This window comes from Giraffa tippelskirchi, chromosome 2 (genome assembly GCF_054371585.1).
Source record: "Giraffa tippelskirchi isolate mGirTip1 chromosome 2, T2T-mGirTip1v1.2.pri, whole genome shotgun sequence".
NCBI lineage: Eukaryota > Metazoa > Chordata > Mammalia > Artiodactyla > Giraffidae > Giraffa > Giraffa tippelskirchi.
This window is the reverse complement of record NC_137276.1, coordinates 173,388,958-173,414,288: the sequence shown is the minus strand read 5'-3', so window position 1 is coordinate 173,414,288 and position 25,331 is coordinate 173,388,958. Positions and strand designations below refer to the sequence as shown.

The 25,331-nt window shown below is 37.5% G+C and overlaps 1 protein-coding gene and 1 pseudogene across 5 annotated transcripts in view; one reads left to right on the top strand and one right to left on the bottom strand.

The window, feature by feature from the left end:
• LSAMP (limbic system associated membrane protein) overlaps positions 1-25,331 on the bottom strand; it is a 1,066,465-nt gene that overhangs the window by 695,090 nt on the left and 346,044 nt on the right. The gene's annotated exons all lie outside the window — the stretch shown is intronic.
• On the top strand, positions 15,970-18,229 carry LOC145538367 (small ubiquitin-related modifier 2 pseudogene; annotated as a pseudogene).

Here is a 25,331-nt window from a genome sequence, read left to right as displayed (position 1 = left end):
GAAGGAGCAAGTTCTTGAAAGTGGCATTTGGTATAGCAGTTGTATAAAATGGAGGGCCCACATAGGTATTATTAATATCTCAGCAATTCAGCCTTGAAAGTTTACAACCTTTCATTGGAGTGGAGAAGAAGGATAAATGTGAGAGATATAAAGAAAGAGTCAAAAGGAATTGTTGAGTAAGTGGATATATGAAATGGATAAGAAGAAGATATTCAAAACAAGACCTGTGAATCCCCCTGCATTACTAGAGGATGGGATCATCACTCCGTGATAGAGAACATGGAGTTGAAACAGCGAAGTGGTGTGTGCTGGGGACAGGAGTGGGTGAGGGCACTAATTCCTCCCAATCACCTGGTCCGCCATTTGGTTAACTATCCCCGGTGGCTCAGGGGACAAAGAATCTGCCTGCAATGAGGGAGACCTGGGTTCAGTCTCTGGGTTGGGAAGATTCCCTGGAGAAGGAAATGACAACCCACTCCACCATTCTTGCTGGAAAATCCCATGGACAGAGGAGCCTCGCAGGCTAAGTCCATAGGGTCACAAAGAGTTGGACATGACTGAGCAACTCAGCACAGTACAGCACTGGAGGGAGTGCACTCCTTAATGGATTTGGCTGCATCAGCGCAATCTGTATGAGTTTCCAGATGTGTATAGTTAAGAAAGGAAAAATTCCGGAAGGAAACCATATGATCCTTTTAATATTAATGCTTATATTTAAAATTACTCATAAAAACACCATTAATTGTTCTCTAATGTCCACTCTAAAAATGTGACTCACACTTTGGAACATATCTAAAAACACATAACACCTGGGCTAAAGTGGACCTTACTAAAGTTTGTCCTAAATTTCTGTTTAATATAACTCTATTTTTCTTTTTTACTAGATCTCATCTTCACAATCTTAGAGAGTCCAAAATATTCCAGCCTATTCTATACTCACTGAATTTGATTTTTCTTCATGACCCTTTGCCCTTGATTTTCTTATACCTTTTTTATTTTAATCTATTTCTAGCTCAGATCAGGCCATTAAAAAAAATCTGTACTTTCAAAATGCATTCTGAATATCAAATAAAGTGATAGAATAGTTTTTCTAATGATAAATAAATAATGAGCTTTATGTTGGGAATGTAGATTTGTTTAAATATTAAAGAAGAAATTTACAAAAGATAGTTATAAATATGGAGCAGGGCTTTAATAAAGGATCCAGTAGTGAAACACAGATTGGGGGCATAATCAGGATATAGGTGAGAGTTGAAATGCATGTGCATGTGTGTGTGGGAAAAAAAAAAAGAGAGAAGGGTCTAAGAGCTGCACTTTGGGTAAGGTTTGCCATGTTGGAGCAAGAAAACAAGGAAGAAGCAAGGAAAGTTGTTCCTGGAAAAGAGCAGGTCCAGAATGTGTGTTCTTTCATCTGTAGAGCACAAAGTGCTTTCACATTCATTTGTCTTCGCTTGACACCCTATTGCACTCCAGAGGGCTCTTTGGGGGAAAGTTATTATAAATGGCGGGTATTAAGATAATAAACATAAAAATAATAACAGATATTTAAGACCTTTAAATAGAAGGAGAGTGCTGCCTGTATTCATCACTAAGTGGTTTGGATCGATATCAAAGGATAATGAGAACTCAGCTTAGAGAAAGCTTAGGACATCTCTATGTATGCAATGAGGAGATAAACACCCTGAAGGAGAGGGGTGGTCTCCTCTCCAAAAGTTCCCTCTGCCTTATCCAGAGCTCCATTAGGCCTGACACTAATTCAACAGATGATTAGAGAGTCATCAGCAGATGAATAGAGAGATGATTGCTACATGTATAATGGGACTTCCATGTTCCCAAGAGAAATTCTAACATCATAGGCCCTAACTTCATCATTAGCAGATGATGGACCTTTATGAAAGGAATGGTTTAATTACATGTGTGATGTTTTATGGTAAACAACTGAAATGAAATCTACTCCCTAAAATGCCATTTTATAATAGTTACTCCAGTGTGCAAATATAGTTTGAGATTCTGCTGTTACTCAAGCATTTCACAAATGAAAAAATTACCTTTGGTAACTAGCACTAAATCATCATTTTCACCAAGAAATATTTAAAATATAATTTGAAAAGCTATGGAACATTAGACACACCCCCACACACATACAGGCACACATGCAAAAATATTTCCACCACAAAAGTATCAAAAACCGGACAGTTCGTGACTTATTAACCAGATACCTTTTTGTCCAATAACTCAGTACTAATGCAACTATGTAATTGGCAGAATTTATATTTCAGGTTTGCTTCTCAGTCATGCTCAGGTGCCTCCAGATGAGGCAAATGAAGTACCAGAGAACTGAAGATTGAAACCTTGAACTCCAAGTCTTGGAGAGATGTTGACAAAAGGAAGGCTAACATGTCTAGTGCTATCTCTGGAATTACACGTGGTTTCTGAGCTCAAGTTTGCATATTTGACAAATGCAAATCCTACAAATATTCAGATATGAGCATGAGATTTAGTACATCCTTACTGTATTTTTAGCCATTTCATTCTCACTGTCACCTGGAACTTGGGGCTCTGTGCAGCACTGATCCTTTATCATCTCCTCTTGCCTAGGCAAAGCCAGACAGTGTTATAATGTACTATATGTCAATGTCCCAACTCTTAGCCATGCTTTTCCTTGTCTGAATTTTAAGCGGAAAAAAGTGTCCTTAATATTTAGAGAAAAAATTCAAGTTTATAATCCAAGATTTCTGTGTTACCAAGTAGTAAACCAATTCAAAGCAAGAGATTTTTAACTTGCTATTATTTTTCCTAATGATGAGACTCTAAGATGTTTTCCTTTATATGAAAAAAAACACAAGCTAGCTTAGATCGCTTCAATAAGCTATTCTTTTTTTTTTTTAATAAATTTATTTATTTTAGTTGGGGGCTAATTACTTTACAATATTGTGATAGTTTTTGCCATACATTGACATGAATCAGCCATGAGTTTACATGTATTTTTCCTAATGATGAGACTCTAAGATGTTTTCCTTTATATGAAAAAAAACACAAGCTAGCTTAGATCGCTTCAATAAGCTATTCTTATATGCCCTAAGTCATGATTTTAGATCAGACAGGTTTAGCTGTAGCTCCCATTTTCATTAGATGGGGCCATAGCCAGTATGAATCCAGTCTTTTCATCTTACAAATGGAATAACTGGGATCCAGTCTTGTGCAAGGTCACACAATAGATCCTAGGAAATCCAGGATGAGAACACATTTCTTATTCTCACTTCAAAACTCTGATTGACATATGCTGAGAGTATAAAAGGGAATATATATGAGTACATAAGTGTATATTCGTACGTGTGCATGCCTTTGTTTAGTCTGTTTCCTTGGGTAGAATATCCCTGCCCCCTGCCCTCACTCCCTGCCTCTGATTTTTCTTTATACTGCAAATCTTTACTCCTTAATCAAAATCCAGTTCAAACACCATCTCATTCCACCTTCCTGATTCATCTCAGGAAGTGCCCACTGCTTTATCTTCCCAGAAAGCAGCTGAGTCATTTGGGTAGCACAACTGTCAAACACACCGTAGTTTGCTACAAGTACATCAGCCTGTTCACTGGAGTAGATTATGAACTATTATCATTATATCATGAATTACTTAAGAATAGGAATCATAGCCTCTTTGCCTTGGAATGCTTGGTGCCTACAGCTAGTATTCAATGATTTTGAGTGCTTCATAGGGGGTTGTACTGATAGAAATGGCTTGATTTAATTTATACCAATGGAGCAAAAACCTTAGTATTCAGAGTAAATTCTCTAACTAAGAATTGTACTGTTACTGTAGGCATCATACTACACTTTACTCAAGTATAAGGACCTAACTTTAATAAGTACTTTGTGAGATGTTGGGGGTGGACCAGGTACTGTGTTTTCAGAAGCTACACTGGTCTATGACCACAACTTTGATAACCTAGATGAAATGGACCACATCCTTCAAAAAGAGAAACAACACTGGCATGTTCATTTCCTGCTATGTCTTTTTTCTGAAGAAACAGTAACTGTAACTTCTCATAAGCTATTGAAACCTTCTTGTGTGAAGGTATTTCTCAGCCATTTATAGCTATTCTGTTAAAGTCATTCAGAGATAAACTGAAATTTCAGGCCTCATCTTAAGTGGGTGATGCTTCAGTAATGGTCTGTTCACTAGCCTAAAGAGATGCTACTAGGGAATATCTAAACTATCATATCTATTTCTATGAGACCATAAATAGATTATTTAGAGAAGGCTACAATTTTGGAATATGTGAACAAGACCTCTGAGGACAAGGCAAAGAAGAGTTAGCTATCTAGTTCAGCTATGTCTCCAGAGACTGACTGTGGCAGTTCATTCATGCTAAGGTCTATGTCCAGACCTCCTCAGACTGAAATATGACAGATATTGATCAGAGGAAATTAGAGGATCACTCAGTTTGCTCTGTTTTAACAAGTAACATCATGTCTGGCTTGTCTTTTGTCTGTTTCCACCTTTTCTCTCACCTTCCCTACACTTTCAATTCATATTCAGTGTAGTTCCTAAAATGTCCCTTTTTTGCATCCCTTTATCTTTTTTAAAACTATACCATTTTTGTCCCTTTACCCTTACCTTTACCTCATGTCCTCCAATGGGTCATAAAAAATGGAACATGAAAGTTAGAAAGCATCCAGAATATGTACTAAAAACCTTTTCTGTTTTTCTGTTGTTGTTGTTCTTAATTTCCCATTTCAAAAGTTCCCAAGCACTCTTATTGGGATTGTTCAAATATGAAAAGAGTAAACTAATCCTAAATGTTTACTTTTGAAAAAAGGAACAAAAAGGGAGCCAGGTACTATGCTAAGTGCTGGGGTAATTTTTGAAAAAGTCAAAGCCCCTGTCCTCAAGAATACCATATTGTAGTCAGTAAGACAGACATACACACAAATTACTTTTTTGCTTACATGTGATCTTAGACTGAATTTCAAATTTTGTTCTGTAAGTCACTGGCTCGTGGAAATTCAAAGATTCCCACTCTGCATTTTGAAATATTAAATGAGACAAAGAATGGAATATTAAATAGGAATACTAAATTGGGAACATACGGTAATCCTTCTAGACTTTTATTAAAATTGGCATAGACTCTGAAGACTTGAGACAGTAGTGAGAAGGAGGAGATTTGGAGAGGTTCTAAAACAGAGCCCCCAAAATGATTAAAGCAGTTAGAAAAATTAGCAGATGTCCATGAGTTTGGAGCCAAGCAGATATTGTTGGATCAAATCAGGATCTGCCCAAAGGCCTTAGGAAAACAATTCTGTAATGTTTTTAAACCACGGATACTACCATAACTTCATTTTATTGATACTGCCTTAATCAGCCCCAGGTTAGTTCAGTCCTCTTCTGAGCCCCCTTCAGTAAGGTCGGGCTTGCCTCGTTCCTAAGACCATCTCAGCAGAGAAAGGATGTGATTGTTGGTTTTTTTACTGCCATTCCTTCACCCTCTAGACTCAGTGGCCCACCCATGAGTTCTGTCCATCCATTAGATCGTCTCTCTTTTTCCTGCTTTATACTCTCAAGAGTAACTTCACAGCCAGCCAGTCCTGAAATCCAGAATATCACGTACAGAACACAATTAATCTGCCAGTAACTAGATGCTCTGAGCCTTCTGCAAGATGGAGATTTCTCATAATATTGTGTGTCTATGTATATATTTTCTAATAGTACTATAATATTTTAAATATCACTGTGTATATATACATACATATATTTTATTTATATATAAAACCAGGTGCCAGATGCTAAAGACACAAGAAAGAATTAGATATAACTCTACTCTCATAGTTTAGTAGAACAGGAAATAAAACTCAAACTAACATATTAGCACACTAGAAATCTGGGTGCTGCAATAGTCATCTGCAGGAGGAAGGGTGAAGACATAAAGGTGGGACTGATTAAGTGTTCTCAAGATTTCTGAACAGGGCAAATAATTTCAAGAAAAACCTTCTGGTTAAAGGGATGAAAGTGAAAGTGTTAGCCACGCAGTCATGTCTGACTCCATGTGACACCATGGACTGTTGCTTGCCAATCTGCTTTGTCCATGGAATTCTCCAGGCAAGAATACTGGAGTCGGCAGCCATTCCCTTCGCCAGGGGATCTCCCTGAACCAGGGATCGAACCTGGGTGTCCCTCACTGCAGGCAGATTCTTTACTGTCTGAGTCACCAGGGAAGCCCAAAAGGGATGCTGGAACTAAACATTTTTTAAAAATTAAGAAGAGGAAGGAGAAGAAATATATACATTGTTGTACTCAGTTGGTACCATAAGCTGTTTACTATGTCCAGAAGGAAGTCTATCTATAGAAAATCTAGAGAAATACACAGGAGTCAAACACAAAGGGTTTGTACTGACTCTTATCAGTAACCAAACATGAAGAGAGTGATGATGTTAGGAAACTACATACACAATCATATAGGCCACACTTCTGCACAGACTCATCATATACACTCCACATATATTATACACTTCATTTTCTTTCTAAATGTTGTTATTCAGTTCCTAAGTTGTGTCTTATTCTTTGTGACCCGTTGGATGGTAGCCTGCCAAGCTCCTCTGTCCATGGGATTTCCCAGGCAAGAATACTGGAGTGTGTTGCCATTTTCTTCTCTGGAGGATCTTCCCAACTCAGGGATCAAACTCAGGTCTCCTGCATTGCAGGTGGATTCTTTACCACTGAGCCACCAGGTAAGCCCCTTTCTAGATTACAGAGGTGTAATGTCACTTATTTGTCCAAATTAAATACTCATTTTAGGGTCTGGCTCAGTTCCGGCCAAAGAACCTGAAATAATAAAAAGTAGAATTGAAATCCTTCTTTCTATTTTCTCCCCAAATCTCTAAACTTAGTATCTATTCTTTTCTTCTCTTGCACCTCTGCATAACACATACATACCACACAAAGACACACACACACAGACACACACAGATACAGACACACATACACATTAAGAAAAGTCAAAGGGAGACTAGAAAAGACAGAAGGACAGAAAAAAATGGGAAGAGACAAGCCATGAGACCTTCAACTGCTTAGATAAGAAGGAGGTGAAAAGAATTAGAATTCTAGTTCCTCTTACTCATCATTTGTTCCTTCAGATATTAGCCATAAAATAAGCTGACTCTCCAAGATCATCAAACACACTAAGTGAGATTTCAGCTAAATGTCTAATTTACAGCCCTGAGCCAGGGCATCTGATCTGAAAACCAACAGAAGTGGGTGCTATAGAAACTTTTCAAGATAAAAAATTATTTGAACAATAAGTCGCATGGGCTTGTTACTATATCAACAATATACAGATGACAGCTGTCAGAAGACTGCCATATAAATGTGTTTTCCCACCCAAAGAAGCATTTCTCCATTTGTTGTCTCAACTCTGTAGCCCATCTAGCAGTGCATTTACAGACCTCTGGAATAATTCAAACTTGGAAATTGAAATTTCAGCCTTAAATAAAAAGTGAAGTGTTCAGGATTTTCCCAAAACTTTTAAATGTGCAACAGTAGCAATCCTACTCTGAAACTCAAGAAAGAGTTGTGTGAACATTTTTGGAAAAGTACTGTTTTTGTTTTTAATTTTTATTGGAATATAGTTGATTTACAATGTTGTGTTAATTTTAGGTATACAGCAAGGTGAATCAGTTATACACATACATATATCCACTCTTTTCTAGATTCTTTTCCCATATAGGTCATCCCAGAGTTATAGAGTATTGAGTAGAGTTCCTTCTGTTATACAGTGGTTACTTCACAGACTGGGATTGAAGATAAATTCATAGGAAAGGTAGGGGACTCCCTCAGTACCTAGCCCTTAAACCCACTCTTTAGCTGCTGTTGAAAAAGGTTGAATGAACCTGGTCAGATGTCTGTCAAGATATCTCTTGATAGGAGTGGGTCACTGAATTCAACATTTCCCACTACAAACTTCAGTCAATCATTGAGGAAAGGGAGATAGAATGGAACAAAGTTAGAGTGAAAAAACCAGCAGAAATTAAATCCCTCACATGTTGCTGGGGTATGTTGGGGTGTATTGCCCTCTAGCTTGCAAACTTGCCCAGACTGCATTGGCTATCACGGAATATATATAATTCCGTCTTCTGATCCAAGTTATTTTCATGCAGTATTGTCACAGTTCCTCTTCCTATTCTATTTATATAACTGTTTTTTACAATAGTATTGATCTTGGGGACATTAATTCCCCATGAACTAATCTTTCTTTTACAGTGAATATTGTTTCTAGATGTTTGTTTTCAAACCAGTCAGTCAACAATAAGCTTAGTTGACAATCACCTACATTTTCCATCAGAGTAAATCTCTAACATCCAATTTAATTCCCTTCTCAAGGGAATTCAAATTTCTCTAGGAGTGTCTGAATCTCAAACACAAAAATGATACCATTAGAAGGACCGTAACATGCCATCCACTTCCTCGGTTTTCAAACTAGGATTCTCTAAATTCTTGGATTTTTAAACAGGTGACCCAGGGCCACAGTGTGGAGGGAGTAAAGAGAATGTCAAGAAAGGTTTCAACAAAAGAAAAAGATTCTAAGCTGCTTTCATACACTGAGGTTCCACTTTCAATTTTATCTGATAAAAACCTTTCTGTTAGTGGATGAGAAGTTCCAGTCTAAGAGAGATGCAGTAGCTTGTTGCAGATCACTCAGCTGGTGACAGAGCCAGGATCTGAACCATGTCTCCAGAGGAGCCCTCATCTATTCATCTGTCACCCTACACCCAACTCTTCTAATTCCTCTTTACATTCTGTTGGCATCTACTTATTCTCTTTTAAAAATTATCCCATTCTCCTATCTTCATTCAGGACTTTATAGTTGTGTTTAGAGCAGTCAATTTCTCATTATATTTCACTCAATATTGTTTTCTCCTCAATTCTGAGAGTCATAGTCTACCACCAGAAGCCAAATATCCCTAGTAATACCACATCTTCCACACTAATAATATTTTATTTAGAGACTTTCAACTTTAATAGATTTACACACTAACAATATTGGTATAAACTCAAATATCTTTATGAAGTACACAAAGAGGGTACAAAAACTCAGACCCAGAAACAAGAAACATCATGTCAAAAGGTTCACAGCTACAAAGTACCACAAGCAGAGCTGGAGTCCTGTTTCCCAGTCTCCTCTCTTTCTACTTGACCATGCCAAATAAAGAGGATTCGGTGAGGGGTGTAAATTTCCACCTGCATGGGAGATTAGTCTGCTTTTCCTTGACATTTCAAATGACTTGGTTTCTTATTAAGTCAGTCATGCATAAACTTACAAATTACTCCCTCACCTTGCCACCCTCACCACCAACCCACTGAAGCAAAGCCAAAGGGCCTTAAGTTCCTTCATAAACTTTTCTTCACAATTCACATGGATGACTGCCCTTTCGTCTGGGCATTTCTGCAGTGTTTAAATTTTGACAATGTTTTCAACACAGTTGATATTTTGGGGACCGCTCATCAGTTCTACATATTTTTTTCCATTGAATTATTACTCACATAGTCATTCTGCTCTTGCCAGACCAGAATATTTGATTTTGGGGATGTAAGTAAAAGTGAAAGTTGCTCAGTCGAGTCTGACTCTCTGCGACCCTATGGACTGTACAGTCCATGGATTTCTCCAGGCCAGAATACTGGAGTGGGTAGCCTTTCCCTTCTCCAAGGGATCTTCCCAACACAGGGATAGATCCCAGGTTTCCCACATTGCAGACAGATTCTTTACCAGCTGAGCTACCAGGGAAACCCAAGAATACTGAGGTGAGTAGCCTATCACTTCTCCAGGGGATCTTCCCAACCCAGGAATCAAACTGAGGCCTCCTGCTTTGCAGGTGGATTCTTTACCAGCTGAGCTACTAGGGAAGCCCATTTTGAGGATAACTGTGTGTAATATGCCACCAAAGTCTTTGACATTACTTTTGCTCCTTTGTAAAGATGCTAATTCTGATTTGAATATTCAAACAGCAAGCACAGGAGACGAATAAGGACTAAGTAGAGGCCAAACAATGGGGAAGGAAATGGCAACGTGCTTCAGTATTCTTGCCTGGAGAATCCCATGGACAGAGGAACTTGGTGGGCTACAGTCCCTGGGGTCTCAAAGAGTTGGACACAATTGAGCAACTAACAGAGTACCCCAATGTTCATCGCAGCACTGTTTACAATAGCCAGGACATGGAAGCAACCTAGATGTCCATCAGCAGACGAATGGATAAGGAAGCTGTGGTACATATACACAATGGAATATTACTCAGCCATTAAAAAAAATACATTTGAATCGGTTCTACTGAGATGGATGAAACTGGAGCCCATTATACAGAGTGAAGTAAGCCAGAAAGAAAAACACCAATACAGTATACTAATGCATATATATGAAATTTGAAAGATGGTAACGATAACCCTATATGCGAGACAGAATAAGAGACACAGATGCATAGAACAATTTTATGGACTCTGAGGGAGAAGGTGAGGGTGGGACGTTCTGGGAGAATAGCATTGAAACATGTATATTATCATATGTGAAACAGAACACCATTCCATGTTCGATGCATGAGACAAAGGCTCAGGGCCAGGGCAATGGGATGACCCAGAGGGATGGGATGGGGAGGGAGGTGGGTGGGGGGTCCAGGAAGGGGAACACATGTAAACTCATGGCTGATTCATGTCAATGTATGGCAAAAACTATTACAATATTGTAAAGTAATTAGCCCCCAACTAAAATAAATAAATTTATTAAAAAAAAATAAAGTACATACTCTACATAGTAAGTAACCAAAAGAAAAAGCAAAAAATAAACAAATGGGGTTATGTCAGACTAAAAATGCTTATGTACAGCAAAGAAAATCATCAACAAAATGAAAGGCAATCTACTGAGTCATAGAAAATATACATAAATCATGTATCTAATAAGGGGTTGTATCCAAAATAGATAAAGAACATATAAAACTCAACAGCAAAAAAACAAAAAACAAATAATACCATTTAAAATGGACAGAAGATCTGATTTTTCCAAAGAAGACATACAGATGGCCAACATGTACATGAAAAGATGCTGTACACTAGTAATGATCAAGGAAATTCAAACTAAATCCACAATAAGATATCATTTCATACTTGTAATGGCTGTTACCAAGGAGACTAGAAATAATATGTGCTGGTGAGAATGTGGAGAAAAAGGAACCCTTGTGTACTATTGGTGGGATATTTAAATTAGTGAAGTCACTATGGAAAGCAATATGGAGTTTCCTCAAAAACTTAAAAACAGAACTACCATATAACCCAGCAATTCTACTTCTGGGTATTTATCAGAGAAAATAAAAACACAAATTCAAAAAGATGTATGCATTCCCATGTTCACTGCAGCATTATGTACAATAGCCAAGATATGGAAACAACTTGAGTCCATCAGTGGATTAATAAATAAATAAACTGTGGTACTTAAATACAATAGAATGTTATTCAGCCAGAAAAATGAAATCTTACCATTTGCAACATTGTAGATGAAACTCAAGGGCAATATGATAAGTGAAATAAGTCAGGCAGAGAAAGACAGATACTACATGATCTCTCTTTTATGTTGGATCTCATCTCCAAGGTCAGAGATACAGATAATAGACTGGTGGTTGCCAGAGGTTGGGGAGGCTGAGAGGTGGAAGAAATGGGTGAACTTTTTTTTTTTCAGTTTAATTGAATTTTTAAGTGCTACAAAATTAAAGATGATGAACCACAAATGGTATAAAAATGCCTTTTTAAAAATAAAGGTTTTTGATGCTATACTTCTTTAAAAAAAAAAAAAAAAGGAAAGTAACAATGACAGGAAAAGGTAAGTTCCCCAGCACTGGCATATGCATAACCTCAAGGTAAAATGTGCATATAAGCAATTAGAGATTATCGTGTCCAACTCTTTGCGACCCCATGGATGACCCAGGCCAGAATACTGGAGAGGGTAGCCTTTCCCTTCTCCAGAAGATCTTCCCAATTCAGGGATTGAAGCCAGGTCTCCTGCATTGCAGGCAGATTCTTTACCAGCTGAGCCACAAGGGAAGCCCAAGAATACTGGAGTGGGTAGCCTATTCCTTCTCCAGGGATCTTCCCAGCCCAGGAATCAAACTGGGGTCTCTTGCATTGCAGGTGGATTCTTTACTAACTGAGCTATCAGGGAAGCCCAAAGATATGAAAGAAATAGATATATTACATAAATCTCATGCAGCCTCTGAACCCTTACCTCTCTACACTATAATGAATGTAGAGACCAGAAAAATAGCCCAAGATAGAGGGAGTAACATATTCCCACCACTGCCATGATTTTCATCATAATCTGAAGAGTTACCAAGAGCTTCCTCCATTTTCTCCATCCTCCAGATGAGGAAAGGCACTTAAATGGTAGCGATACTAATAAATCCTGATCTAAAGCTCATATTCTTTGCCCTACACCAGGCAGTTGAGAGGTTAAAGGTATCAATTCAAACACCTGCTGAAGGGTGAGAAACTTCTTTATGGTATCAGTAATTCAACTATCTATTGAAAACTAGCATCTCGTAGAAGTTATAGAAAAAGGCATTTCTGGGTCAGTCACAGCAAAATGATTACAATCATATTTCTCTATTGCTTGATTGGGCCACTGTTCACTAATGCCCTGTAATGATCAGCTTCTTTGAGCTTTCGTCTCATACCTGATACAAACTGTGGTGAACTTTCCTAGACCCAGTTTGGAAAGCCAGTTGAAAACAGAAGGTTGTTTTCTTTTTCTGCTCTAAAGAGTTTTGAGTTATGGGTGGTTGCCTTCCCACTGTGCATTTAAAAGAAAGAAAATGCCTTCAGTTTGCTGGGAGCCATTTCTTGCATCTCACTAAATATTACTAAGCATCCCACAAGTAATTTATCATCTATTTGCAACAGCACACTGAATATATTAAGAAAACCTGTTCAGAGTGGTAGAGCCGAGCAGCCCAGGAAGCTTTGGGGAATAAAATATCTGACAGCAGGTGACCTGGGTAGACCAGCTGTGTGGCTGGACATAGGAACTGTCACTTAACAAGTTAGGGCAGCTTGCTTCTGTAGCTCGTAAGAAGTTGGACACAATTCTATGCTCTTTAGACACTCTGAGCCACTGTGGGAAAAGCAGGCATTTCATCATGTCCTGTGCCTCCTTGTTCATGTGATTTTAGTTTGTACTTGAACAGAACAGCTTCCTGTGCAGGAGTATAAACATCGGTCCCAGGAGATACTAGACTATTGACCCAGAGTCCATATGTTAGTAGCCTCCTTCCCTTTCGGGACTGGTCAGTTACCATGGTAACTGGCAGCTTAGGCTTATTAGCGCTTGTTAGTATTTAAAAGATGATTTATAAGCATATAAATAATTGGCAGCTCATTACCAGGTGGGGCTCCTGAACTCAGCTGCCTTTGGCAATTATCCACGGGATTGGAGAGCTGTGCTCCTTCCTGTCCTCTATGGTTGCCTGCTATCCGCCTCAGAGAGAGACAACCTTGAAAATAAGGCGATGAGGAAACAATCCATCGGTGGCACGGATGGACCAGACTGTGTGACCAATGGTGTTGCTGACATAGCGGAGGGCACACGGACAGATGCGAGGAGGACAGGCTGCCCGCTTTCAATTTTTCCTTCAGAAAACATACAAACTGTATCCTGCAGAAAGCCTTTGTTTCTTGGCAAATTCATTAGGAATGGAGCCAGGCTTACACATAAGTTGTTCTTTATTTTGGAAGAGCCCCTAGCCCTGCTGCTGCTGCTGCTGCTAAGTCGCTTCAGTCGTGTCCGACTCTGTGCGACCCCATAGGCGGCAGCCCACCAGGATCCACTGTCCCTGGGATTCTCCAGGCAAGAGTACTGGAGTGGGGTGCCATTTCCTTCCTCAATGCATGAAAGTGAAAAGTGAAAGTGAAGTCGCTCAGTCATGTCTGACCCTTCGCGACCCCATGGACTGCAGCCTACCAGGCTCCTCCGTCCATGGGATTTTCCAGGCAAGAGTACTGGAGTGGGGTGCCATTGCCTTCTCAGCCTAGCCCTGCTGCTGCTGCTGCTGCTGCTAAGTTGCTTCAGTCGTGTCCGACTCTGTACGACCCCATAGACGGCAGCCCACCAGGCTCCTCCGTCCCTGGGATTTTCCAGGCAAGAGTACTGGAGTGGGGTGCCATTGCCTTCTCCGCCTAGCCCTGCTAGCCCTCCCTGAACTAGCAGTCACAGAACATGACAGTGCATAGAATAGGTGTATTGCATTACTCTCAGCTGTGTGTGATGTGGTGGAGTTGAGGGGCGGCTAGAGAGGGAGAGAAGGAGGACAGGTGAGGAAGGGGGAGATGGAGGGAGGAAGAGAGAGGGGGAAAGAGAGAGGGATAGAAATTTGAGTGTTTTGGGGAGGTGTTAAGAGAAGAATGAGGCTGGGAGATAAATGGAGTAGTTCAATACTTGCAATAGGAGTAAACAAAATAACATTGCAGCTGATCACATTTTGAATAATTGGAGAGACCCAGGACAGCCTGAGACAATCTAAGAAAACCTAGCCCTGAATGTCAGGAATTGCAAGTGTTTGTTGATCAGAGCCACGGTTTTTTCAAATTAAAATTCTGACAGGTTAGACCTGATTTCGGAGAAGGCAATGGCACCCTACTCCAGTACTCTTGCCTGGAAAATCCCATGGACAGAGGAGCCTTGTAGGCTGCAGTCCATGGGGTGGCTAAGAGTCGGACACGACTGAGCGACTTTACTTTCACTTTTCACTTTCATGCATTGGAGAAGGAAATGGCAACCCACTCCAGTGTTCTCACCTGGAGAATCCCAGGGACAGCGGAGCCTGGTGGGCTGCCGCCTATGGGGTCGCACAGAGTCAGACACGACTGAAGCAACTTAGCAGCAGCAGCAGCAGACCTGATTTAAATAATTCTAAGGTTTGGGAGTAGGAAACCAGAATTGAAAGAGACACATGTACCCCAATGTTCATCGCAGCACTGTATAATAGCCAGGACATGGAAGCAACCTAGATGTCCATCAGCAGATGAATGGATAAGAAACCTGTGGTACATATACACGATGGAATATTACTCAGCCATTAAAAAGAATACATTTTAATCAGTTCTAATGAGGTGGATGAAACTGGAGCCTATTATACAGAGTGAAGTAAGCCAGAAAGAAAACACCAATACAGTATACTAATGCATATATATAGAATTTAGAAAGATGATAACGATAACCCTATATGCAAGACAGCAAAAGAGACACAGATGTATAGAACAGTCTTTTGGACTCTGTGGGAGAGGGCGAGGGTGGGATGATTGGGGAGAATGGCATTGAAACATGTATATTATCATATGTGAAACGAATTGCCAGTCCAGATTTGATGCATGAGACAGGGTGCTCGGGGCTGGTGCACTGGAATGACCCAGAGGGATGGGATGGGGAGGGAGGTGGGAGGGGGGTTCAGGATGGGGAACACATGTACACCCATGGCAGATTCATGTCAATGTATGGCAAAACGACTACAATATTGTAAATTAATTAGCCTCAATTAAAATAAATAAATTTATATTTATAAAAAAATAAGGTTTGGGGGTTTTGTTTTTAATTTTTAAGGACTTCTTTCGATAGGTAATATGTTCATTGGTTTTAGAGTCCTGAATAATTAAGAAAATATACTCATGGAAGAACATAATGTATTCATCTCTCTAAGAAACAATATGTTATTACTGTTGTTGTTTTGGCTTGAAATATAAGAAAGGAGGAAATGGGAAGATAACTGGAAAATACTACAATGATAATAAGAAACAGAGAAATTTTGAAAGAAGGAAAGACTTTAGAGAAAGAGACTCAGAGGAAAAAACTGGATGCTAAAAAGATGTTCCATCTGAAGCTTTCTTTCTTTCATTTATAGGGAATCTTAGGAACCTAGATCTAAGCATAGCCAGGCATTGCTGCTTGAGAGATGACACAAGAAAAGGTGAGTATCAGCTGTGCATTGCTCTACAGGGCATTCCACTCACTCCAGGAAGAACATAGACCAGCAATGATGATATATTTCTCAAAGCCAGAGGGACTGATTAACCCTTCAATTATTTTAATTTAAATAATAGCATATTTTCTCCCCCACTCAACTAAGTACCTAATTCCACTGATGAAGCATCTAACTCACCAGCAACTAGAAAGTGTTATTCAGGTTGATTAAATACTATTTATGGAAATACCCTTTGTTTTAATAATTGGCAGTGGTACCCTCTACGAAGTGGGGGTTAATTATCTTGATCCTCTCTCCATCTTGCTGAGATTTTTTTCTAACACATCATAATGCTTTCTGAACAAAAACAAGAAGTAAATGCGAAACAGACCTTTGCTCTATTCCAAATAAAAATAGAAATAACAAGCACTTAGATAATTTTAACTATATTTTAGATATCATCATAACTCATTTAATCCTCTCAAAACATTTATAAATTAGGCATTCTTTATCTTCCTCTTTTTACATTTGAGAAAACAGAGATGTTAAAAAAATTATTTAACAATTCAACAAGGAGTAGTATATCAGAAACAGATCTGGAACTTGAAAACTTAACACATGAGATACTGTCCTCCTGTTTCCCTCTAATCCATCAACAAATGTATCAAGAAATTTTTCCATGCCCAGATAAGAAGTAGAATGCTATAAGAAAGCATAACTCTCCCCATAATAAACAAACCAAACCAACTAAGGTACAAGATCTGTTTTCCTGAATCCCTCAGAAAAGTGTCATTTCAAAGAATCTCTAAATAAATTCAATTCCCGGCATGAACACTTCATAGGAGAGAAAACATACAAAGTTGCTCCCTCCCTGGATGACTAGGAGGAAAAGAAAAATTTCCCCATAGACGGGAAATCAGCAGAATTTTAAACCAAGTGTTAAGACCTGCTGGGATAGATTTGAATTCTGAGCTCCCAGTGGCAGAGTAAATCTGCATTCACTCACCAGCTCTATTGCTTAAGTGTTTACTGAGCGTTCAGAGGCAGTTTACCAAAGGCTTGAAAGCAGGAGAGGAGAACGGAGAGGGATCAATTTCAACTCAGGATTTCAGCTTCTAGGAGTTGGAGACAGACAACAGTTCTGAGAGAGAGAGGGCTTTGAGGCATTCTGGGCAAAAAGATGGCCCTAAGTATAGTGGGACTGAAGGAGAATGCAAAACATTTCCCCAAAACACAAAGAGCTGGGAGCCAGGCTGCAAGAGCTGAGAGATCTTCATGTTTTAGAAAGCTAGTAGTAGGGCACAGAGGCATGGGGACCTATGAATCTCACTAGTGCTCAAATCCTAAGCCTACCATAGGTAAATTCGAATTCCAGTTTCAAGACACTTAAAGCCTGTGGTCAAATTAAAATTGCAACAAAATTCAAACATCTCAACTAGAGATCAGATTTATTTAGTTCTTCACTCTAAATTTTTTCTAAAAATAAGTAATATTTATATCATTTCTACTGTGTTTACATGTCTAGTACCATAAAATTTACAACACAAAAAGAAGCAAGAAAATGTAAATCATGGTCATGAAGGAATATACAAAGAGGGAAGACCCAGACATGACCCAGAGAGTAGGGTTATCAGTCAGAGACTTTAAATAAAGATAAAATAAAAAATTAAAAGGCTAAAGGCTCTAGTAGAAGAAGTAGGCAATGTGAGGAAGAGATGGGGGATTCTGACAGAGATATGAATACTATATTAAACAAAAGGCTACTTATGCTTTCAGAAAAAAGTCAATATTGTAAACAAACAGTTCATTAAGTGAATTTAACAGCAGACTGGAGTCAGAAAAGTATCCTTGAAGAAAGATAAATAGGACACCTCATTAGGTAAGGACATGGTACCTGTTTTGTGAAACAGCAACTGAGGATTCAGCACTCACCAGGGCCTGAAGAAAAGCCCAAGGAAGGAGTTAAGATTGAGAACAATGATATGGTAACTTGAAGCTGGCTGGACTGGATGGTTCTTTGGTGCACTTCAGGATAAAGGGGCATACAGCACTTACCAAACTAATGAAGCCGGTTGTGAATGACATGGTTTGTCATTGAGGCAGACTAGATTTCAGACTGTTAGATAACCAATTGATGAAACAGATGTACCTGCTCATGTACCAGCTGGAAATGAAACAGATGTACCAGCTAGAAATGAAAGATGAAGGTGCAATCGATGTGTTCTGGCAGCAGACAGGAGATGTCTACTGAAAGGGGAATATCCAACTTGACTCCAGACAACATGTTCACAATTAGAAAACCCAAGGTGGTCCTACAGCATCTAACTACCGCAGAATATTTTTTTCTATGCTTTCATTTTCCTCTTATCCATTCTTTTATTGTACATAGTTACTGGTGTATATACTCAAGCATATTGCACTAAAAAAAAAAAACCACAAAAACTAAATGGCCAGTATTATGCTTTGATCAACACCAAATGGAGATGGGATGGGGGAAATACTAGTTCTGTGAAAATACCCACCTTTCTCCATTAGTGGAATGTTCATTCAGCTCTTATCTTTATATTCCAGTAAGTTATTTCAAACTCACTGTTTAACCAAAAAGGAATAACATAAAAATCTTTATACATTTGGCTCAGTTGGAGAATTTTAATGCTCTTCATTTATCATTGTAAAATCAAAAATAATATACATTTTTTATATGTAGAGCAATCTGCCTTTAAACAGAAGTAAATTAGCCTGAAATAAAAGAATCATAGTTTTCCCTTCAAGTCAAGCATCTTGTATTCCCCAACTAGGAATTGAATCCAGGCCCCCAGCAATGAGAACACAAAGTCCTAACCACTGGACAACCAGGGTATACCCAAGCATCTTGTTGTTTAAATACACTTCTTGCTTAAGATGGAAAAAAAAAGTCAATAGAAGGTATTCAAACTGAGGCAAAAATAGTGAAAAAATAGAGAAGTGCTTGAGATCTGTGGGACAACATCAAGCCTACCACGAGTGTAGAAAGAGAAGACAGAGAGTAGGGTAGGAAAAAAAAATATTTAAAAAAACGTGACAGAAAATGATTCCAAATGACTGAAAGACACTAACTTACATATCTAAGACACGCAGTGGACCTGAGGAAGAGTACTATAAAGCAAAATACACATTAGTTCTTCATAGTCAAATTACTGAAAATAAAATATAAAAAATAAAAAAAAAAATAAAAGCAGCCAGTAACAATAGATACATTACTTGGAATGAAACAATAATATGCATGATGGCTGATTTCCAATTAAAAATAATTGTATAATACATTACTGGACAAAGCAATAATATAAATTCTTAAAAAGTCAACCCAAGAGTTTTATATATAGATGTATCTCTCCTTTACAAAAAAAAAAAAGGCAAATAAAGTCATTTCAAAGAACAAAACTTGGGGAATTTGCCTCCAGTAACCCTGTACTATAGGAAATGGTAAAAGTAGTTGTTCAAGCTGAAGAGAAATGATACCAGTGGAACCCCAGATCTGTAGGAATGAATAAAGGGTCTGAAAGAGAGTAAACATCTGGGGAAATATAAAACAGTTCTCAATCTGTATCTATATTATATCTATCTATGTGTATCTTTAAAAGAATACAGAGCATTTAAGAGAAAAATAATAACAACATTTAGAATGCATCGAGGGGATTTAGCATGTGTGGAACTAAAGTATAAGAAACAAAGTGGTTAAAGGGCAGGAAGAAGGTAAAGAAAAACAAAACTATATGGTTCAGAGGCATTGCATATTATTTGAAGGTAGGCCACAATGAATCAAGATTCATATTGTAATCTCTAAATATATATGATCAATAGTCAGTAGCTACATGTCCATATTTAAATTTAGGTAAAAAATAATAAAAATAGATAAAATTTAAACCTCATATTTTAAATTGCACTAGCCACATTTCAATTATTAAATAGCTACATGTCTAGAGTCTACCATATTGGGTTTAACATGTGGAAATTATTTCCATCACTGAAGAAACATATTTTAGACAGTACTGCTCTAGATAAGCCACTAACATACAACAGAAACACAGATATTTGAATATCAAAAATAGGAGTAAAAAATGTGAGGAAATCAGGAGATTTAAACTTAACTATATAACTAATTATATTAAATGTGAATAAATTAAAAAGTCCATATAAAAGCCAAAGATAAGATTCTATAAAGAAAGAAAAACATAATTCTATAGATTTTGCATAAAGACAGAGAAGTTGAAAGTAAATGTGTAAAATTTTATAGCATTCAAACACTAAGATTAAGAAATATTTTTAAGGTTAAAATTTGTTGTGTTAAACACACCATCTAAACACTAAGATTAAGAAAATGGTGACATAGAGAATGGACTTGTGGACACAGCAGGGGAAGAAGAGGGTGGGATGGACTGAGAGAGCACTGACATATATAGACCACCATGCGTAAAATAGCTCGTGGGAAGTTGCGCTATAACATGGGAAACTCAGCCCTGTGCTCTGTGGTGACCTAGAAGGAAGCCTGGTGTGCTGCAGTCCATGGAGTCACAAAGAGTCGGACACGACTGAGCGACTGAACAGAGGGGTGGGATGGGGGTGGGTGGGAGGGAGGCTCAAGAAGGAGGGGGTATATGTATACTTATGGCTGTCTCATGTCTCATGTTGTATGGCAGAAACCAACACAAAATTGTCAAACAATTATCCTCCAATTAAAAATAAACTTAAAAGAAGAAAATGGTATCTTAATATGAGACTAAGTTGACTCTGAGGGAAAGACTATTATTAGAGATATAAAAGAACATTTCATAATGTTAAGGAATTGATTTGTCAGGAAATTGTAACAATTCTAAATGTGTATGAAACCAATAACAGAATTTCAAAATAAATGAAACAAAACCTGACATTAAATGGACGCATAAACCAATCCACATTTGTAGTCAGATATTTCATATAACCATTATCTCATAACTATATGTATATAATTCTACCCCTAAAACTATACACAGTCTTACATGTGCACATGAATCATTCACCAAAAATAGACTATATACTAGGCCATAGAAAAGGTTTCAAAATATTAAAGAATTAAAATCATAATTGTATATTATATTTTCTGGGATATAATAATTCTCCATAGTATATTCTAGAGAATATGCAATGGTATCAAATTAGGAATTAATTTTAAAAAGCTATGTAGAAAATCCTAAAATGTTTGGGATTTAATGAGTGATTTGTAAGTAACCCATGGAGAAGGCAATGGCACCCCACTCCAGTACTCTTGCCTGGAAAATCCCATGGACAGAGGAGCCTGGTAGGCTACAGTTAATGGGGTCTCAAAGAGTCGGACATGACTGAGTGACTTCACTTTCACTTTTCCCTTTCATGCACTGGAGAAGGAAATGGCAACCCACTCCAGTATTCTTGCCTGGAGAATCCCAGGGACGGCGGAGCCTGGTGGGCTGCCGTCTATGGGGTTGCACAGAGTCGGACACGACTGAAGCAACTTAGCAGCAGCTTAGCATGGATCAAAGAAGAAATCGCAAAGGAAATTATAAAATATTACAAAATGAATTATATTAGAAACATAGTATTTACATATCTGTTTGATTCAGATATGTAAGCTGCAGTAGAAGGACATTTATAGTAGAAAATATGAATGATTTAAATGATCAAAAACTCTACTTTAGAAGCTAGACAAAAAAATTAAGCTCAAAGTAAACAGAAGAAATAATGAAGACAAAAGCAGAAATCAATCAAATATAAAACAGCAGATGATCAAAATATCAAAACTGAAATCATTAAAAAGATTAATAAACTTGGCAAATTTCTAGCAATATTTACGAAGAAAAAAGACAGAAAATTAAAATTACCAACACTAAAAAAGGGGATTTCATTAGAGATTCTACAGAAAATAAAAGGGTAAACAATATTATGTCATTGAATTAAAAAGTTAGATTAAATTTTATCAAGTATTTAAGTAAGGAATAATGCCAATTCTACATAAATTATCTCAGGAAATGAAGGGGGAATTTACATTATTTAATCAATATAATCTGATACTAGAACTTGGCAAAGAATATAAAAGATATAGACAAATATCAATTATGATCACAGATACAAAATTCTCAAAGAAAATAGAAACAAATTGAGTATACATACACACACAGTGATACAGAGTGATGCATCATGAACAGATGTATTTTATCTCAAATCTGTAAAGGTTGTTCAATATTTTTTCAAAAACCAATTAATATATAATTCACTGTACTAACACAGTAAAGAATAAAAAAAATATATGTAATCATTTAAACTGATGCACAAAACTACAACTGACAAAATTGAATATACATTCTGAATAAAAAACTCAGCAAATTAAGAATAGAAGGAAACCTCCTCAACTTAATAATCTACATCTAATATAATCCTACAGTTAACATGATCCCTAATTGCAAAATTTTATAAGCTTTCCACATATTCTCCCAAAGAAGATAAGAACATATCCTCATTATTTCTATTTAATATTTCCTGGACTTTCCCTCCTTTGCAATAAAACAGGAAAAATAAATAAAAGCTTGATGATCTAAAAAAAGAAGAATTAAAACTGTTATGTGTATAAAAATAATTACATATGTGGCAATCCTCTAGACTATGAAAAGGGAGTAGAGCTACTAATTTAGTGAAACTGCAGGATTCAAAGTCAATAACACAAATCAAAAGTGTTTGTATCTACAGCAATGAAAAATTAGAAAAAATAATTTACAATATCATCAAAACTATTAAATATATAGGGGGAAATCTATTGAAAAATATACAAGATCTTGACAAGGAAACTACAAAACATTGGTGAAAAATTTAAAAGGCCCAGATCAATGGGGAGTCATTCCTATGCTCATTGACAGAACTTGGTATCTTAAGGATTTTGTTTCTACCTAATTGACCTATAGATTTAATATAATACGTGTCAAGTTCCCAACAGGCCATTTTGAAAATAATGGCAAGCTGATTCTAAAAGTTGAGCAAAGAAGAAGGATCTAGTGTAGCCAAAACAATCTTTTAAAGAAAGTGAGAGAACTTAACACTTTACTTCAAGATTTAATATAAAGCTAAAGTTAACAACAAAGAGCAAAAATGGACTTAAATATGTAATATATAGGTAGATCAATGAAAAAGAACAGAGTCCAGAAATAGACCCATAGATATAAAGTCAGCTGATCTTCAGATAAAGCACTGAGTTCATTTAATGGGGGAAAGGAAAGTCTTTTTAACAAATGATGCTGAAACAACCCAACTTTTATACTCCATAAACAAAATATTAATTAGAAATAAATCTTAGACTTAAGTTCATAAAGCACAGAAGAAAAATAAAGAGTAGTATCTTTGTAACCTTGGGAATAAGCAAAGATGTTTTCAAAAGGGCAACAAATCAGTAACTCTAAAAGAAAAATGTATAAATAGAAATTCATCAAGGTTAAAATTTACATCTCATTAAAAGAAACATTACTAAGAGACTTAATAAGCAAAAAACAGATTGGGAAAACATTTCCATAACACACATATTTGACAAATATACATACATTCTGTATGTATCCAGAATACATAGAAAACTCCTATAAAACAATCATAAAATGGCAACAAACAGTTACAAAATGGGTAATGATTTGAACAGATACTTCATAATGAAGAAATACAAACAACCAATAAGTATATGAAAATGTGTTCAAAATGCTCTCCCACCAAATTGTAAAAGACTGTACATAGGGACTTTCGTATTCATAATTACACAAACATCCTTCTATAGGATAATGAATAAACAAAATATCATTGCCGTAATATAAAAGGAGAAACTACTGATAAACACAATATCATGAATATATTTCAAGAACATTGTGAGAAGTAAAAGAAACCAGACACAGAAATATACTGACTTATTTAATTTGTATAATTTCTAAGAAAATATAAATCTAATCTATGGCAACAGACATTAGAAAGTAGTCACTTGTGTGGGTGGGTAGAATTAATGGGAGGTTAGCCATCAAATAGCATGAGGAAATTTTCTAGGATAGTGTAAATGACATGATAAAGAAAAAGAATAAGTGAGCCACAGACTAGGAAAAAGTGTTCATAATATGTATTACTGACAAAGGACTCATATATAAAATAGCTTCCATCTGGTCCATTCAGAATAGATGCTCACAGTGTAGTCTGTTCACAGTTATAATGGAGAAGGAAATGGGAACCCACTCCAGTATTCTTGCCTGGAGAATCCCGTGGACAGAGGAGCCTGGTGGGCTGCTGTCTATGGGGTCACACAGAGTTGGACATGACTGGCGTGACTTAGCAGCAGCAGCAGCACAGTTATACACATATAAAATTGCTAAGATTCATCAAACTGAATGCTTAAGTTCATATTACTGTATGTAAATTACATCTCAAAATATATATATTGACCACCTACCAAGTGTCAGATTCTGTGCAACTCACTGGAGACATAGTAATGAACAAGATTCTGCTCTTATAAAATTCAGTTCAGTTCAGTCGCTCAGTCGTGTCCGACTCTTTGCAACCCCATGAATTGCAGCATGCCAGGCCTCTCTGTCCATTGCCAACTCCGGAAGTCTACCCAAACCCGTGTCCATCGAGTCGGTGATGCCATCCAACCATCTCATCCTCTGTCGTCCCCTTCTCCTCCTGCCCCCAATCCTTCCCAGCATTAGAGTCTTTTCCAATGAGTCAACACTTCGCATGAGGTGGCCAAAGTATTGGAGTTTCAGCTTCAACATCAGTCCTTCCAATGAACACCCAGGATTGATCTCCTATAGGATGGATTGATTGGATCTCCTTGCAGTCCAAGGAACTCTCAAGAGTCTTCTCCAACACCACAGTTCAAAAGAATCAATTCTGCGGCGCTCAGCTTTCTTCACCGTCCAACTCTCACATCCGTACATGACCACTGGAAAAACCATAGCCTTGACTAGATGGACTTTTGTTGGCAAAGTAATGTCTCTGCTTTTAAATATGCTATCTAGGCTGGCCATAATCTTCCTTCCAAGGAGTAAGCGTCTTTTAATTTCATGGCTGCAATCACCATCAGCAGTGATTTTGGAGCCCCAAAAAATAAAGTCTGACACTGTTTCCACTGTTTCCCCATCTATTTCCCATGAAGTGATGGGACCAGATGCCATGATCTTAGTTTTCTGAACGTTGAACTTTAAGCCAACTTTTTCACTCTCCTCTTTCACTTTCATCAAGAGGCTCTTTAGTTCTTCATTTTCTACCATAAGGGTGGTGTCATCTGCATATCTGAGGTTATTGATATTTCTCCTGGCAATCTTGATTCCAGCTTGTGTTTC